Here is a 17,354-nt window from a genome sequence, read left to right as displayed (position 1 = left end):
CTGTCCAGAACCGTCTCCCTTGTGTGCTGCTGAGACACCTTGTTGACTCTCTACTGTCAGAGCCCAATTTTCCAATGCTACATGTATACTGGACCTGTGCTATCAATTGCTTGGCCTAGCAGACTGATGTTTTTGAACACCATGGTCCCATTTCTTTGCCCCTATCCACCCTTTCGGATTCACAATAAATACACTTACACACAAGTTATGTGTGTTTTGTATTTACTCATTGTAACAGTGCAACAAAAGTGTGATATGTGACAGAAAGTATTAATACACAGTGAAGATGTGAATGTATTATCCTGATATCCAGTTCCCTGCTGCAAAGTCAGTGTGCACACATCCCTGGGTCCTCAGGTAGCAGAGAGGGAAGAGAACATAATCCACAGCACTTCTGCATTTGATACCACAGAAGCTACATCACATATAAATTGCTCAGTTGGCAACAATATGTACCTGCACATCATGATGGTTAAACAAATTACAATGTAGGTTTACACATAGATAGACAATCCAATGCTATTGCACACATGACCACAACCCTGTTCAGGTACTATGAGACAAGATAATTGTTGCATCTAACAGCAATGAACTGAGTATTACATACTCATTGTAGTTTTACTACACAGCTCACACCCTTGGATGCCAAGTATTTATATCAATTGAAGTCACAATAAGCAGTAACCTATGCATATGAACATATGATATCAGAATTTAGTAGTCATGAATGTGTTAAGAAGTAGATAGGATGTCTGAAGTATATGCAACACAGACAGATGAACAAGATGACATCACAGTGGGACTATTGACCTACTTGTCAGACCTCATGTATACCCTCACCTGATACCGAAATGAGAACAATACCTGCTCATATCAGAAATGGATAACAAAGTACACCCAACCTTTACTCCAACATGAGACATGGTAAATGTAGAGATGTACCTACCAGAATGTTAGCTGAAGTACTGCTGGATGAGCTGTGTCCTTGTGCCTACATCTTCCTCATCCCCATCTTCGTCACTCATATTTACTCCATCCTCTTCCACCGGACTGTCACTCCTTCCTCCTCTACCAATGGGATATTGCAATTTAGTGCCAGATTGTGGAGCAAGCAGCAGGCCAACACAATCTTCGACACTATCTGTGGTGACTACTGCAAGTAACCCCCAGAGATGTGCATACATCTGAACAGACCGAACGTCCCTTCCATCACCCTTCTTGTCCTCCCATGAGCCTCATTGTACTGATATTCAGCCCTGGTCCTTGGATTCCTCACCGATGTCAGTAACCAGTAGAGATTGGGATAACCTGAATCACCTGTGAATAGGGTAAACTAACATTTAGGGTCTACTTTGTCACATACAGACTGAGTAGGAAAGCTGGGGTAACAGTAATTTCATATACACTCATCATACTCACTGATGAGGTAGGCCCTCCCTCTTTGTAGCGCTATCAACCGCGGGGCACTGATATTCCTAAGGATGTATGAATCATGGAAACTTTGCAGTCACCTGGGAGATTTACTGGTCTGCTAAGCAAACCATCTGCACATTAATAGAGTGAAAGCTCTTACGGTTTCTGTACAATTGCTCATCAGCCCTGCGTGGTATTAATGCAATGTGGGTGCCATCTATGACCCCAATCACCTGAGGAATATGTCCCATTGCATAAAATCCAGCCTTCACACTGGCCAAATCTACAGTTTGGGGAAATTGAATGTAGCATTCCATATGTTTTACTAAGGCAGACAAGACATTCCTCAACACATTGCTGAACATTGGTTGAGACATGCCTGTTGCCATTCCCACTTTCCCCTGGAATGAGCCAGTGGCAAAGAAGTGGAGGATAGATAGCACCTGCACAGTTGGAGGAATGGCTGTAGGTTGTTGAATGGCTGGCAGCAGATCACACTACAACTGAGTGCACAGCTCCCTGATTGTAGCACGGTTCCAATGATAGCTGGAGATGATGTGGCATTCTTCCATTGTTGCTAAGTCAACCAGGGGCTGGTACACAGGTGCATGCCTCACCTTCCACAGTGGTCGGTATCAAGACATTGCATACAACACAAGTGTGTCAATGATTACACTTCATGCATTCTACTACATGGTCACAAATGGAGAATCAACATCACATCTGCTACCACTTTTTGCATGCAAGGCAGACTTCAAAGTGCTGAGCTGTTGAAATGCTCATGTTATTTGCACATACATCTGGGTTTTGCAAAGGACAACATCAGAATGATGGTTGTCTGTCGCTGCTAGTGTACAGTCACCATCAATGTGTTAGTTTTTTTCCAATATGTCATAATGTAATTTGCTGAATCTGTGCACACTCAAAATGTATACTGTCTAATTGTATTGTACACAGTCCTAGATCATAATTCTTCACATGTCCATGATGGAAATGTTTAGTGATGCTTTAAAATTATGTTTTCTTAACAGTAACAGTGCAAAATGGCTGCTTGTCCTGCATGCAGGGGACAGAAGTCAGTGAGCTCATTCCTCCGGCATATGCTGTCATGGAGGTAGGCAGTAGCAAATCCTCATTGGTTAACATTGATGTCTAAGACATACAGAGACCAATGATGATTACCGATCGTGGTGACAGTGCAGACCGCTGAGGTTTTAGCCGCCATTTTTTACAGTGTATCTCACTTGACTCCTGACTCTCCAGCCATCAAGACCTTCACTGAGTGTGCTGCTGTGTTGTGTTTCTGGGAGCCACAATGGTGCGTGTTGCAGGGGATAGGGCCCCCACCTTCACAACAGAAGAAATCATGAAACTTGTGGATAGGGTCCTACCCCTGCACACAAAACTGTATGGGGCTCCAGAACAGCAGGTAGGTAACATTATGGTATTTTTCTTGCTACATTGGTATGTAAGTGTGTTAGTATGTGTATGTAGGATATTCCAGTGGAGGGTGTAGCTTTGGACATGACTGCTGGGAACGTTGTGGAAGTGTGAAGTCATGTACGGTGCTGATATGTGTACTGTTAGTAGGCCAATGAATGTTGTAGGTAGTTGGGTCTACATTAATATGCCTTTCCTTCTTTGTCTCCCACGCAGGTCAGCACCCACCAAAAGAAAGGTTTGTGGAAAGCCATCTCCAAGGAAGTGCGGACCCTGGGGGTCCGTATCCGGTGGAGCATCCACTGCAGGAAGCGGTGGGAGGTCCTGAGATGCTGGGCCCGGAAGACCGCAGAGGCTCAGTTGGTGATGGCCTCCTAACGAGGAAGGGTGGCCATCGGACCCTGATCCCCGCTAATGGCTCGCATACTGGCAGTGGCCTACCTGGAGTTGGATGGCCGCTTGAGGGCAACACAGTTGCCACAAGGGGGTGAGCTACACAGTACATTTACTGTACTCTTTTCTTTAGAAATGAAATGGTGGTTCAGCCATAGGATAAAGGATGTCTAGTGTAGCTATTATAGTTAATGAAGGTAGGATACAGTTGTGCTGTGAATATTAGTTGCTGTGATGGGTGAGTATCTGTGCAACAGGGTGACATGGCATTTGTACTGTGCCAAATTGTGGGATATGACATGGACATACAGGATCTTAAGTTGGTTCTAATACCTATCTATTCATGTCCATTATGGGTGACACAGGTAGGTATGACAATGTACAAATGTCACTCCTGGACTGACTTCTCACAGTAATGATCCTGTATACAAAGGCCATGACAGTGTAGAGTAGTACCTGAGTATTTTTGTAAAAATTTCATGATTGGGTATGCACATCAGAGTGTCTGTACAGTAGGTGTGGAAATATGTCTATTGATGTTGTAGAGAGTGCATTCAGGAATTTCCAAAGAGTCAGGTTGTTGAATTGTATAAATGTGCAAAGGGTATTTGTATTGACCCTATGCGCCCATCTTTTTAACCCCCTCCCCTCCTTTCTGTACCATCCTATTCTTATGTGTATCAGCAGGTGAAGAAGTAGGGGCTCTTGTGAGTGGGGAGGCTGCAGCTCACGGGACCCAGGAAGCAGTGACGACCAAAGCCGAGGGGCCCAGTGGTTTGGAGGGTGAGGGGAGCACCACGGGGGAGACTGGAGCAGAAACAACTGATACTGATTCTTCCTCCGATGGAAGCTTCCTGGCGGTGGTGTATTCTTCTGGGACCATCCCAGCACCATCCGCACCTGCCACCCCCCTTACCAGCACTGCCCTCCCAGTAGCTCCCCACCAAGTTGCCTGTGCTTGCTCACCAAGGAGGGTGGGTGTCTCCTTCGCCGCAGGCACCTCAGCCCCTGCCACGGTCAGCACTGCTGTCTTCAATGCTGAGGCTTTGACCTCCTGAGCCCTGGACTGGGTCACCTCATTTCTCACCGGCAGAACCCAGAGAGTCCGCCTCCCACCATTGCACTCTGAAGCCACCAAAATCATCGTCCCTCAGCCCGACCCTCTTCAACGTCTACATGGCCCTGGAATCTCTAACATCGCCCGATCCCACAACCTCAACATCATCTCATATGCTGACGACACCCAGCTGATCCTCTCCCTCACCAAGGACTCCGCCAAGACCAGCCTCCATGAAGGAATGAAGGCCACTGCCGAATGGATGAAGAACAGCTGCCTCAAACTCAATTCCAACAAAACAGAAGTCCTCATCTTCTGCTCCACTCCCTCCGCATGGGATGACTCCTGGTGGCCTGCCACTCTCAGATCCGTTCCGACTCCCACCGACCACGCACGCAACATAGAATTCATCTTGGACTCCTCATTATCCATGTCCCAGCAAGACAACACCATCTCCTCCTTCTGCTTCAACACCCTTTGCATGCTCCAAAAGATCCACAAATGGATCCCCATTGAAACCAGAAGAACAGTCACCCAAGCAGCAAACTGGACTACGGCAATGCCCTCTATGCAGGAACCATGGCCAAACTCCAGAAGAGGCTGCAACGCATCCAGAACACCTCCTCAAGCCTCATCCTGGACATCCCCTGCAACCGCCCCATCACAGGCCATGTGAGGGACCTGCACTAACTCCCCGTCAACAAGAGAATTGCCTTCAAACTCCTCACTCACGCTCACAAAGCACTGCACAACACCGGACCAGAATACCCCAACAGACGGCTCTCCTTCTACACCCCGACCCGGCAACTTTGCTCCGCGGACCTCGCCCACGCAACCGTCTCACGCATCTGCAGAATTATAACCGGCAGCAGATCATTCTCGCACCTCGCCGCCAAGACATAGAACACTCTTCCCACCCACCTGTGTCAGACCAAAGACCTCCTTACCTTCAGGAGACTTCTCAAGACCTGGCTGTTCGAGCAGTAGCAGCACCTCCCACCTCAGCACCTTGAGACCCTCACTCGCAGTAGTGCACTTTACAAATTCCTTGATTGGTTGATTGATTGATATCCAGGGCCTGGCATCCCAGATGCAGCAGAGTAATGCCTACCTGGAGGGCATTCACGGTGCTTTGACTGGCCTACAGATATAATTTCAGGCTCTGGCCTCTTCATTGATGGCAGGGAGTGTCGCTAGTACTTCCATCCTACCTCCTGCTACCTGTGCCCCATCCCAGAGCCCTCTCTCCTCTCCCAGCCAAGCCACACATACAGACAAGCACTCACCCACATCAACTGAGAAGGTATGCAAAGACAAACATAGGTACCACAAATCACATCACAAGCATGCACACACTCATCACACAAAAATAGCCACAACATCAGCCACTACCTCCCCTGCCCCCCAGCACCTCCTCCCTTACAGTCACATCACCATTCACACCAGTTCTTGTCACCACTTCTGTGTTGCCCTGTCACCACAACAGCAGACACTCATAAATGTACCCCATGCTCCACATCCCCACTCACCACATCCACAATCACTGACACATGCAGCACACCCACCTTACATGCAGACACCACCCCAACATACATCCACATGACCTGTCTGTCCTCTACCAGCCTCTCGTCCCCCTCATGACAGAACACATAAATGCCCACACTCAGGCACTCAAAATTCCTCCACCGCACACAAACATACATCTGCACCCATATCCAGCACACCTACATGTCCTACAATCACTCCCTCTACCTCACTCTACACCCGTTTTCAAATCCATCCCCTGTGTTCCTAAGAAGCTTTTCCTTGCCCACCTTGACCTGTTCCCTGTGCCTGTCCCACCCTGTGGTGCCCCTTGCCTTTATGGTTCCCTCCCCAGGCCAAGTCCCTGCACCACAATGTCCTCCCATGACCCACCTTCTACCTCCCCCTGTCCCTAAAAAACTCCTGCTCCTAAATATAGGTCCAACGCTCCTGCCCCTCTGTCCAAAGCAAAGGTGAAACCCCCATCCCCTCCCTGACCAAAACCAAAGGACCCCCCTTCCAAGCCAAGGACCCCCCTCCCAAACCCAAACCCAAAGCCTCACCACCACCCCCACCCACAGACCCTTGAGGTGCCTGCCTGCCCCAATGATCCCCTACCTTGTGGAGGCCATTAAGCTGTCAGGAATCAAGTTGGGGCCTTTGCCAGGAACACTAAAGACTTTTGGACATTGGACTGGCCTAAGGGCCTTGGTGTTTTGCTGCCCAGTTGCATTCAATTTGAATTCATATAAATTTAAACAACAGGATTACTGTTGGTTTATTTACCATACATTTGTTGAGTCCTTTTGTTTACATGTAAGTTTCCATACATCTATCATGTGCTGTATAACGTGTATTTCTAGGCAATTTTCTATTCAAGTTCACTGTTCTTTCTTGTATTTTGCCATTGCATGTATTGTTATGTATTTATATTGGTTTGTGTGTCTGTGCTTGTTAATGACATTGGTGTGGTTGTGTAGTGTTGATCCAGGGTGTGTGTATGTGATGTGTGTGTTTGGCATGGCTGTGTTTTGTGTGTGTGTCTCGATACGGGTGTTGTGCAGCATGTATGTATGTATATGAGCGTGTGTACGTATTGGAGTCTGTGCATGGTGTGTATGTTGTGTATGGGTGTGTAACTCTCCCCTTCCCCACTTGTGTGCTCTGCAGGTGTCCTCGCCGATGGCATCGGCGTTGGTGGTCAAAGAAGAGGAAAGTGAGGAAGAGAGCTGGAAAGACTTCAAGGTGGCGTTCTATGGCTTCCGCAGAGTTGTCTGTGTCCCTGTAGGTAAGTGGATCCTTTATACTTGCTGTTTCCGCCAGGCTTTTGGTGGCGGTCATACCACCCCGGAAATCATGGCAGTCTGCAGTGTTGTAATAGAGTGGGCAGTGCAGTGGCTACCACCGGACTGCGGATGGCAAGCGCCGTTGTCGGCAGTCAGACTGCATCAGCAGTACTGTCGGCAAACTGTCTGTTTCAGTGGATTGACTGCCGTGGCCATAATATAGCAGTCTGCACCGCTGGCCTGGTGGTGGTCCGACCACCATTGCCAGCGTGGTGGAACCATGACTGCCAATGTCATAATGAGGGCCTAAATGTCAAAACAGCTACATTTCTCCAGAGTGCTGTGGCAAAACTGGGCCGCACAAACATCATCTTTACTGCAGAACTCAGTCCTTGATGCTTTTCTCCTCATTTCACAGCTGCTGCTGAACATTTGAGGCATCACTGGGAAAATACATGGTTCCATTTAGAGGTGGGAGATGAATTCTGATCCACTAGTAGAGTTCACAGAGTTTTTTCCACCACAGAGTTCCCAAAATCTCCACTGAGTGGTGCGTAGCAGTGTTTTTCCTCTCGCTCTCACTCCCCCAACTGTAGGTTAATGAGCATGAGTGAGTAAAATCAAATAATAGACCGCCTCCCAGTGAGATTTCTCAATGAGCGGTCACAGCAGGTCGCTACCGCTCGCATTGAGAAACCTGCTGCTCGCGTTGAGAAAGCGGACATTCAAGTAGAACATCTAATCGAGCAGCAAAAAGAAGAAGCACCCTCTTGCGCTGCACATTGTGCCTCTCATGTTGATTTCACAGTGTGGGACAAACTCCAAGCATTAAAAATCAGCATGAGCAGAGTGACTTACTGCACTCTGCCGTTCACAGAACACCACATAGGGCAGGCAGTGTTGTTTCTCCACTTTGTGGAGTTCTGCGTAGCAAAACTATGTGAACTCCACCCTGGGCTAGTTTCAAGGCACTTTCCACTTTCTACTTGCTGGAGCCCTCAAGAGGAATGCTATGTGGGATATCGTTGCACGGCCGCTACCAGACATCAAACATCGGCAGCAAGCTTGGGACAATTTTGTGCTGCTGTTGCATTTGCACCTTCCAAATCTGCTTTTGTCTTCAAAATGAATGCTATGTGGAATGCTTAAGCCAACTATAACCACTTTTGCATAGGTGATAACGTAATTTCTGCACTACGCACTTTCTCTTGCATTCCTTGGCACTTTGTTTTCGCTCCTTCATCTAACCTGCTGCTAAGCATCTGATTAATAAAAATCACCTTTCCTGCTTTGCTGCTAAGTATCTGTTTATAAAAATCACTTGTCTTGCACTTCTGCCACTTTTAAGGTATCAAATAACACCCTCAGGCTCCCGGGTGTTCATTTTATTGTGTTTTTAACAGTGGTTCACACGGAGGCATGTTTACAAGCCCCCTGGTGATGAACCAAGTAGGAAGTAAACTTGTTGCTCTGCCCTACCCCACATGGAAAGGGCAGAAATGCAAGATATCAACAAGGTAGTGTATTTCTGTTTTTTACCCCTGTGCTGGTGCACAAATTGATGTCTAACTCCAATGCAGGCACCCTTGCACCATGGTGTAAGGGTGTCTGCATTGTCAGCAAGATTGTTTTTGTGAAGGATTGGACAACTTCCAGCACAAAAATAATTCTGGGAAGCATTTTCTGCTCAGAATGCAGGACACATAGAAAGAGGAACAAAGGAGGAGATATAAAGACATTTCTCCTTGTTGCGCCTGCCCTGGGGAGGTGTACAGCTTTGACGCATTCCCACTTTTACAATATTCTTGTAACTCTGGGAATGCATTGCCTTACACCGTATCTACAAGGCCATGAAAAGTCATGCAAAGTGGCTTTTTGTAGCCTTGTAGATATGAGCCTGCACTATGCGCCATTGGTGAATCACAAAAAGTGACACACCGGCGGTGCATGGGACTTGTAAATATGCCCCTCTGTTTTAAACTGTTGTCCTGGACGTATGCTATGAGATGCATACTTCTAAAGAATTTAATTAACTGTACAATACATTTTTAGAGTGCACCATCTAAGAAATAGGGTCTTAGATTTGACATTTTTAACAAAGTAACTCATCTTGTGTCAGCAATTGCGAGCAAAATATTTAAGAGCAGTTAACTCTTGCAGCATTTACATTCAATTGCTAATAACCTCCAAACCTGCTACAAACCTTTTGAAATCACTAGCCGTGCAAATAAGTGACTGCATGAGGAATACATTTACTTTTTCTTCCCACCCGTAGTTCATTTGCATTTAATAAAACCCGCTTTCAGCAAATATTTGAAAGGGATAATGTTTTATACAAAGTAATTCCAGTTTCAATACCTTAACATTGCCAATTTGTGAGAAACCCTGAATTTGAGTCTTGGGTTTTCAAAGCTTATAGGACTCTAATTGAAAAGCTTTCTAAAAAAAGACTGCCTTTGATGGGGGTTCTCTACCTTGCTTCCCAATTATACTGACAGCAATACGTGTTTTCAATAGTTACTAACACAGAGTCTGCATGCTGATGCTGACAAAATACTATTTATTCAATCAGCTTTTCTATGACTGTGAACAAGCTTAGGATTCAATTTGTCATTACTATGGAGTGCTACATTATTGATGTTTTTGGGGAGGAAAATGTCACATTTTGCAATGGTGATGAGCCCAGTAATGCAAATGCACTCTTTAATCTAATCGCATGTCTCTTGCCGCGCCTTACTCTGCAATCCCACAGGAGTAGTCCTAAGTGACAGGTGTGTATTATTAATGACCAATCCCAAAGTATACAATTTGACCTGTGAATCTAACAGCTTGGATAACCTCCATTTCTTCCTACACTAGTGCACTTTCCGATGATAACGAGTATATTCTATTAGCATGACCAAACATTGTGACACCTTGTTGGTATGCTTATATCATGTTTAGAATCTACAACTAACAGCTTTACAGAGATAGTATCTGACTGCCAATACAATAATTAGTTCTTTATACATCGCATAAGAAAATCAGTAGTCCAGTGGAAACTCCGGCACTTATTAATATGAGCGTTTTATGATAGAACCTTACCTCTCGCACTTCTCTGTCGCCTCCATTTATCGCGTATATGGTAAACTTGAAATCTTTCTCTTGTTCACATCCTTCTACGAAAATAAACTGCTGTTTAACTTTCATCTACCAATACCCGACATGTCATGTTTGCGCATAGGCAAAGTTTTGACAGAGTAATCGGGAATAATCAATATTGTTTATGTAATTAAGGATTATGCCCCTCGGTTTGCTGAAGGGTTTAACTTCTGTTGAATGTCCATTCTACCTGAACAGCCCTTGACAAATTTGTGGCTACTTAGGAGGAGTGCTTCACAATGTCGCTGAATTTACAATGTAAACAAGCAATAAAAGGGAATGCTGAAGACTGCTAGCACAGGTATTTTAATAAAAATTATTAATGAGTGTTTATGTATTCTGAGTAATGGATTTGTGTGGAAAATGTAATAACATAGAAAAATAATGCACACATTTGGAAATGTGATCACGATGAGTAGCCGTCAATGTTCACGAAATATACTTATTAATAGTTTATTAATATGAAATGTTGAGTATATGTTTGACTAATGTAGTATTTGTCATATTATGAGTTATGCATCAAGTATTAACTTTATTAAGTGTAGGCCTTAACTTAGCGGAGGTCTTGCCTCATGTCAAGCTGTATTTCTTAACTTTTAATAAAATGGCTGTCCTAGAGAGTTAAACTGTGATTTTCCACTGTATTGTGTAAATATGGTCGTAGCTAAAAGTCTGTCTCATGAGAACCAACTGCTAGAAGATGTTGTTCTTGCTAGAATGTAACATTATGAGTGTAATGTGTGTGAGACTGACTTTGTCAGGAGGAGAATAATGGAGACACTCACTAGAGTATAAGCTGCAACAATATTGTTACCTGACCAGCCGGATGGTGAGGACATTGCAGGAGAAACCAATCAGTGACATGTGAACAGAGTAGTGGTAGAATTCATAGATTTTAAGTTTTAGTTCTGTTGGATAAAGTGTGAACATGCGATCCCTTCACCAATAGGGACTTGGGAAACAGTTTTAGGGAATTTAATTTAATGGGACTGCACAGAGAAAAAGCAGCCATTTAGCCAATTGCCCATTTTCTTCCTGGCCGAAAGGTCAATATTTTCTTGGGGTATTGACAAGGGATGTGTTTAACTTTAATGCTTAAAGACTTTGGCCCTCATTATGACATTGTCAGTAAGTCCCGCTTACTGCCATGCCGACTGCCGACAACATACCGCGACCGCGATATACCGCTACCCATATTATGACACACACATAGCACTATACGGACACAAACACAAGTCCGCCAGCCCAAAGATCAGTGATGAACTGGCGATAGCAAAACCCACACCGTTACGCCAACAGAACTACACTCACAGCATTATGACCCACAAATCACCATGGTGGACATTTAACCGCAGTAAACCATTGGCGGTACATACCCCGTGCTCAAAATACACATACACATACACATACACATACAAAACAACACAACATTGGACAATTCAAACTACACACATTTGACACTCATACACACACCACACCCACACACCCAAACCACTATAAAACACCCATCCACATTACCCACATCCCTTTATGATTTAAATAAATTGACAACTGAGAGAGAGAGACACCAAGAGCACCCACAGAACCAGAGCCACAGAACACCATCACCCATACACCATCCACGCACCTCACAGCACACACCGGTGGACATCACCCCACACACCCTCACACATCACACACACTACACCTATGGCACCACAAAGACACCCCAGGTTCTCAGAGGAGGAGCTAAGGGTCATGGTGGAGGAAATCATCCGGGTAGAGCCACAGCTATTCGGATCACAGGTGCAGCAGACATCCATTGCAAGGAAGAAGGAGCTATGGCAGAGGATTGTGGACAGTGTCAACGCCATGGGACAGCACCCAAGAACAAGGGATGACATCAGATAGAGGTGGAACGACCTACAAAGGAAGGTGCGTTCCATGGTTGCAAGACACCAGATAGCTGTACGGAGGACTGGAGGTGGAACCCCACCTTCTCCCCACAACTAACAACATGGGAGGAGCAAGTCTTGGCCATACTGCATCCTGAGGGCCTGGCAGAAGTAGCAGGAGGACTGGACTCTGGTTAGTCAAATCTTTGCTACTTTCACCCCCCTACCTGCATGCCATCACATACCCCCACCCTCACCCCATCACTCCACCACCTCCCATACACCCCACCATCACAAGCCACCCATCCCAGTACCCAACACTGCATGCACCACCAAGGCATTGACACCACTCACAGCCCTGCACGGACACCCATCACCACAGCATGCACACTAGAGAGAATCACCTAGCCTACAAAATAACTACTCACACAAGGCAAAGCTGACAGGGCACTCACAGCCATAGAGGCCAACACACCCATGCACAAGATGTCACATGCAAAAACAATAACACTGCATTTACATCCCCACAGGTCCCCCACACAACGTCACCAGAGAGGAGGTGCCAGCAACATCCAGCCCCCCCCCCCCCCAGAAGAGGCCCATAGTGATGACAGCAGCTCTGCTCGCCTGGATCTGGATGACCAACCTGGCCCATCAGGGACCTCCAGACAGTCAGTTACCCAGCCACAGTTCCATACCACCACAGAGCCTCTCCCCTTAGGAGACACCAGCACAGCACGCACCCAGCGGGCCCATCCCTCCGTCCCCGGGACACGTCAATCAACAGTGTGTCCACGACTACAGGGACCTCAGGCAACCCCACAAACACAGGATGATCAGGGACCTGGGGTCAGTGGAGTGGGCACACGGTTCAGGGGACAGATGCACAGGACAACAGGGAAGCTGAGAGGACTGCTGTGTGACGGGGGAGGACAGGCCCACGGAACTGACTCCCCACAAGGCACTCACCAACATCCTGGGAGTATACCACCATTCCCAGGAGACGATGGGCCAGATACTGGCTAAGTTGAAGGAGACCCAGCGGCTGCAGGAGGGACAGTACCTGGAGATCAGGGAGGACCTGAGGGACATCCACACCACCCTGGTCACCATTGCAGGGGTACTGGCAGACATGGCCAACACCATGAGGGAGGCAGTGGCACACCAAAGGGCCCCTGACACTAAAAGGTCAATATTTTCTTGGGCGGCTTGACAAGGGACATGCTTAACATTAATGCTTAAAGACTTTGCTTTTCTGAATTTTGATGCTGAATCCCGAATCCTTGCTGACCGACTGATATTCTGATAATGAAGATTAACCTAGCTTGCCGACCCAACTGAGGAGAGGTATTATTGTACCTGTGTGGTTGTTGTGCCTATTTGCTTTTTCTTTCTAGGTACCAGCTGCACTTTTTTGATAGAGCCATAGCTAGATGTTTTCCAAATTCGTGTTACTAAATTGTTTTGCATGAATCCCAACATGCTGATGCTAATCTGGTGTTAGTTAAGGATTCTCACTAATGAAAGTCTGCTATAAGGGAATGATGTCTTTTCTTTGCTGAATCTAAATGTATGTGATATAGTTTTTTCTAATATTCTTGTTATCAATTTGTACCGTAACCTTAGAAAGTGTAATAGTTTAAGCTTTGATTAGATTGCGTTTCTTTCGCAAGTTTGGACAGCCAGTGTTGTTTCTCTATGTTTATCATTTGATTTTGAGATTAATTTATGTGACATTAGCATTGTTAATAGAGGGAAATAAACATTCTAACTTTTATTCAAGGGTTTGGGTATTCATGGCTGAAAGGTCATGGTGTGTGACAATTTCTGACTTCTGTTGATTATTAATGTCATTGATTATTGATGTTACTGATTGATTATTGATCTGCCTGTACTGGAGTTATGAAGAGATCATCTTAATTGCAAATCAAAAGGTTCATCCACCTATTCACGTCCCCTTGTAAGTTTACTTATCAAAGTCAGATGCGCTAACAAGACTAAGCACTCTGCTTGGCTGAGCCAATGTCAGCATTCCTTAAAGGGTGTTCATATATTTGGTGGTACGCATTATTAAATATTCCCTACTAGACCTCTGTTCTAGTCAACATTATACAGTGCTCCAAACTTTGAACTGACCTAATTCCCCCTTACTGAAAACCAGTTACAATTAAAATATGTGCATTAAATGCTTTAGCCTACACTCAGGGATTCATTAAGCGAATTTCAGATTCCACTAAGGCTGCAACATTATCAGCGAAGTGCCTTGCTTTCTTTCAGGCCTTTTTCATAGCAGTATCAGTTTACTGTCTGGTAGGGTTTTACTTTATCTAAATACCTTATATACTTACTTCTATTCATTCAACAGATGATGTCAGTAGCAGCCATGACATGCTCTTTGTGAGCGGTTGTGTGTGTTCGTTTTGAACGGTTGGTCGGGCTGATCAAATATCATATCTCATTCTAGTAGTGTCTCTTTAAAGGCCCAGACTATTATTGAAAAAACACGATGAGTAATTCGGCAGGAATGTGGGAGTTCTCACATTACTCTGGTTCAAAAGGCTTTTAATTTGAGTTTTGTGATGAATGAGAAAGGCCCTGAAATGAAATCTTCGGAGGCTCAGTGTACCAGCAACTCCTGCTTGTAATTATTTTTCTACAGAATATGTCAAGTGTCGCGCTTCACAAGAACTCGTTTAGCATTCAAATGTTTTGTGATGAAGTGAGGCTTACTTAATTAAACACTTTGTAATGCCTCTTACACCAAATAGTAGTGGCTTAACGCACCCTATTTGTGTCTATCATGTTAAAGGCACAGTAATAACAGGTTGCTGCAGACAATTAGGGTTGGCATTCAAAGTGGGTGAGAAATGTAACTGACATAATAAGCTCCGTGGTTACCAATTTAAGGAATATTCAGAAGCCAAACCACTGAATTGGCAGAGTAGTTTGTAGTTCCATCACAATACACAATATAATGACTTATGGTTTGTTAGTGTAACAGAGTATGTGTGTGTGTGTTTTTCCAATCGTTTTTTGGTTTTACTTTGGAAATTATGTCATATAGTGTCATAGGAATCGGAATTGCATAAGTGTGCAATGGAAGCACGCTTAATTTCATTGATTTTTCTTATAGATTAAAAGATTAGATTAAAATGCACTGTATGAGAATGATGTGCGACATATTCTAAAGCAAATAGGTCTTTCTTTAAACAATGATGGAGTCCTTAATAAACAGTCAAAACAGGGCTCTGTGTAATTATGCCCTGCTAATGCTTAATTTGAGATGGTGCCTGTAAGTGGGAAACCGTGGCACTCTTTTTTTGGTGATCAGCACTCATTATTGTGCCAACAGACTTTGATCCAGAGCAAGGTAGACAAAAACACAAATGTTGAAAAAAATAGGACGATAAAGACGGAAAACAGTGAAAAAGTGAGAAAGAAGGGCTGAAAAATAGCTTGCAAGAGTAAGATTAAAAAGGAGTGTCTGGGGCAGATTGAACATGCATGAGGAAGAATCTATTCTTTACAGCCTTGGTATTGAGCACCCTGACCCTCGATAATGACTTTCACGGGCTTCTGAGTAAAGTTTTGGGCCCTGACAATTACTCTATTACAAATTAGGCAATGTGCCCTGACGCTTGTGACTGACCTTCTCCAGCACAGGAAACACTCGGGGCAGGAAGGCAGAGCACCACACAGGATCAGCTCACCACAACAGGCTCTCAGTCTTGGTTGACTGTTGCTTTATCAACTGTCTACCAAAGTATACCCTGATCCATTGGGGTCCTCTCACTCTGTGGCCCTACACTTGGTCAGATATTTATCACACCTGATAAAATCTGAATCCAGAGAGGTAAGAATTTATTGAGTCCAAAATATAGCATGTATTCCAAGATTTGAAAGGAATAAAGTACATTTTGGCCCTTATTCAAGGAGATTTAGCATAGGGCAGTGATGCAAGTTTTCTTGCGCACTGTCCTACACCAACGTGAAAAGGCAGGAATGCACCATATTTACGAAATATAGTGCATTCCTGTCCTCCCCCCTGTGCTAGCACACAATATTTTGTCTAGCACCAAAGCAGGCACCCTCTTTGTGCAGGAAGGGGCACCTTTCTGTGCAAAAGCAATCCCAAGAGGCATTTTCCTCTTTCTATGTGTCTTTCTATGTGTGCTGCAGGAGTGACACCCTTTGCCTCCTGCTGTCACATCCTGGTGTCATCACAGAGGGAGGAAATATTCTCACTACTTTTTCCTACCCTGTCACTTAGCAACAAATTGGAGGCATTGTACATATGTGGGAATGACAACATCTGCCAGTTCCCACTTAATGCAACATTCGTAGCTTTCAACAGCCTATGAGGCCACTGCTGTGAGGTTTATAGGTTGGACCAGGGAGAGGACATTTCTGTTTTTGTTGAAAATAATTTTCACCCCTTCCCTAGGGCTGAACCTGCTATCTCTGAGCCAGGGGTCACAAGGGAAAGTCAGGAGGGCTGCGTGCTACCCCTAGTGACCTCAAATTATATCAATGCTCAGAACGTCCTAGATGTGATGCCAAGTGCTTAAAAACTCTACATATCAATAATTCTAGGAAAGTCCTCCTTTTTGCCCTGGTCATCCGCAAACATTTTGGGCAGATACTGGTGGTTACGGACTCTTGGCTGTGCCCTGGGTACTGCTAGCCAGTCCCAGGGCCAGTGTTCTGTTTCAAGTGGATGTGAAAATTAGGATAATTATAGTTGACAGGATCAACTTCACTATAAATCCATAGTATATGGTAGGGCACATATGTTTAGGGACCCCAGCATAGATAGTGCACCCATTGGTGCACTGCTGAGTTACCCAGTGCCATTTTAAAGGCAGGCCTGCCTTGCTGACTGCTTTTAAATTAAAGTTACCTTTACATTCGACTTTGGAATTAAAAATACTTCCAAAGTCTTAAACTCCCTTCTTTGTACATAGAAGTCACCCCTAAGGGGAGCCCTAGGTGCCCCCAGGGTTGGGTGCAGTGTAACTATAAGCAGGGACCTTATAAAAGATGTTTTATAAGCCCTGGTGTGAGAAAATAGACACATTTGTTTTCCCTCATAGTAGTGAATGGGGTCTATAGGTTAAAATGGGGAGACTTTATTTTTAATTAGTAAAGTCTCAAAAGGAGCTACCCAGTTCAAGCTTGGTATCAAATTGAGTGTTGTAATAAATCCAACAACTTGACATTGCAGAA

Source organism: Pleurodeles waltl, chromosome 11, assembly GCF_031143425.1.
Source record: "Pleurodeles waltl isolate 20211129_DDA chromosome 11, aPleWal1.hap1.20221129, whole genome shotgun sequence".
Classification (NCBI taxonomy): Eukaryota; Metazoa; Chordata; class Amphibia; order Caudata; family Salamandridae; genus Pleurodeles; species Pleurodeles waltl.
The sequence above is the reverse complement of the archived record's forward strand: the minus strand, read 5'-3'. Positions refer to the sequence as shown.